The 2,679-nt window shown below is 33.8% G+C and overlaps 1 protein-coding gene across 1 annotated transcript in view; it reads right to left on the bottom strand.

The window, feature by feature from the left end:
- Window positions 1-2,679, bottom strand: part of CACUL1 (CDK2-associated, cullin domain 1) — a 109,836-nt gene that overhangs the window by 12,306 nt on the left and 94,851 nt on the right. The gene's annotated exons all lie outside the window — the stretch shown is intronic.

Below are 2,679 nucleotides of genomic sequence, written 5' to 3'. Positions count from 1 at the left end.
TTCAGGAATTTACAAGATTTTCTAGTTAATCTCCCCTTTTAAGGAAAAAGAAATAGGAATTTGAAGGAGAGGTAACTTGACGGAGGAAAGAGTATTTACCAGGTACCAGGTACTTTACATATGTTTAATTCTTACACGCTTTATTTAATTTAGAATTGAATTTCTCACAAACTTTATCATCATCTACCTTATTTTTATAAAAGCATAAAGAAACTTAGGCTCAAACCAAAACGAAAACCACTGAATAAGTCATCCAAAGTCACAGAGCTTTCCTATGATGGGGGGAGAAGTAATAAAAATAGAAGAAAAATACAAAGTCACAGAGCTAGCTGGTGGCAGAAGAGGTTCCAGAACTTGTGTTTTACTCTAAATTCTGTACTCTTTCTACTTTACCACATCACAACTGAAATGCTGCTTTTATATGCAACTAGTATATGTGTTACCCTTAGGAACAGTTTTCTTCTAAAAATCATATATTAAAGAAACAAGCATCCTCTAACAACCCCACTGATCATAAATGTCAATAAACCATACAGTTTAAAAACTAGTATTCTAGTTTTTTAGATAACTAGGTAACTTCTAATCTTAATCTCTTTCTTCATAGACTATTAATTCAAGTCTAGACAGCTTAAGTAAGTGCCTGCTAAAAGTCACATACCTTTTTATACCTGAATTGAGACCAGAACCCAGCTTCTCTGTTCATTCAAATATTCTTCAGTACTACAGGCTTGCTCGGGGGCTTCTGTCCTTTACTAGTTTGAGAAGCAATTCTTAAAATCATAACTAAAACTAACTCTTGACTTCAAAAAATTTCAAAGTATGAGCATTTGAACTAAAAGGCAGAATTTCCTAAGGAAATTTATTAAAATGTAATCATTAAAAACTCTCTATGAAAACTGAACTATAAATCTTCTACTACAAAATCCAACATATTACATTTTTTCAGGAAATTTCTACCATTAGCTGACCCCAGTGCTACATATTTATTCTGTCACATTTGTTCAAAATCACCAACACAACAATCCTACGTAGATACCTTGATCAACATAGATCCTAGTAGTTCTGCTGTTTTCAGAGTTTAATTCAAACTAAAAATTAATTTCAAAGGAAAATAATTGTACTACCAGCCAAAAACAGAAGACACTTTATTTTACAAGAAAATATATACATAAATGATTATACCATGGAGGTGATAGAAAACTAGCTTTACCTCCAGTAAGAAGTCACTGTCTTCATTCATGAAACATAATATTAATGAATAATAGGGGGAATTTCAGTATCAATTCGTTATTAGCAGAGAGGGTGTTCACTTGGCCTTGTTGTTTGGTTTTAAGACATGGCCCCCAAATTCTTCTGACTCCCCCATTGAGAGGAGGGATCCATGTCTTCTCTCCTGGAATCTGGGCTCTGTGACCACCTCCACAGTAAAATATAGCAAAAGTGATACTGTGCCAGTTTTTGAGTCCAGGACTTAAGAAACTGGTAGTTTCCACTTCCTATATCTTTCGATAATCATTCTTGGAGTAAACAGGAGAGAAACCAAAGCTAGCACCACTTACCAGCCATGTGAATGAGCCACAAGGAAAGCCCAGCCTCCCGGTGAGCCACGTCAGCCAGTGCTGAGCAGAGCAGAACTAAACTGCCCCACCAAACCCTCCCTAAATCGCAAAGCAAAGTAAAAGACTATTGTTGTTTTAAGCACTATGTTTTTGGATGATTTTGTTATCCAGCAATAATAAATGGAACGCTTAGCATTTCCAAGTGTATCTGAAGCCACAAGAAGGAAATTACTGATCAGATTTTAGAAAATCACAGGAATTGAGTGCAGTTATTTGTTTTGTTGGAGTAAGGGGTAAATAATAGGAAAATGTGTAACTAGAGACAAGACATCAGTCCTTAATAGCTGTGTTATTGTAATTTAAATACATTTTAACCTCTCTCTGTTTCAGTTTCTCCATCTATAAAATGGAGGTGAGGATTGGATCTACCCTCTAGGGTAGTGGGAATTAAGTTAATATTTGTAAAGTATATGGAACAGGCCCTACCACATATAAACTGTGTGTGTGTTTAAAAACCTTTTGATGATCATCCACACAGCATAGTTACACATCTATAGAGCCCCTTGTTCTGAAGCCCAACCCAACAAAACTAGTAGTCACTTTTCGTATCCCTTATTCTTAAGTACTCTTAAGATAATGCCTGGTAATTGCTCAATAAGTATATGATAAACTCAGTTTTATCCAATTTACAAAATAAGTTTACTTGGAAAAGAAAAGGTATATTCACCTTTAAGTGTAATTTTTATTGAAAACCAGACTATATAATAAACAAGGGAATAAGTAATCTGTTTATATTTTCTCTCACCAGATCTGGGCTACTACATTCTTTTGAATATTCTTTTTGCATATGCCCAATAAATTGATTTCTAAATTACTGGTAAATATAAAAACATATTTACAAAATAAATAGGCTTTTCTACCACATGGTAACATTTCCAGATAGAATTTTAACATGGAAGACTTCAAAATGCTGTTCTCTATTTTGCAACGAAAGCAAAAAGAAAACATCACCATTAGAGGAAATACTTAAGTGGTTACAATTAATAGCTGGAATATCTCACGAGATAATGTTTAAAGATGTTTTAAACATCTCTCCAGCCTTAAAAAAAAAAAAAAAAAT

Source organism: Propithecus coquereli, unplaced genomic scaffold (genome assembly GCF_000956105.1).
Source record: "Propithecus coquereli isolate 6110/MARCELLA unplaced genomic scaffold, Pcoq_1.0 Scaffold179, whole genome shotgun sequence".
In the NCBI taxonomy this organism is placed as follows: domain Eukaryota; kingdom Metazoa; phylum Chordata; class Mammalia; order Primates; family Indriidae; genus Propithecus; species Propithecus coquereli.
Note: the sequence above shows the minus strand (reverse complement) of the source record. Positions and strands in the feature narration are given on the sequence as shown.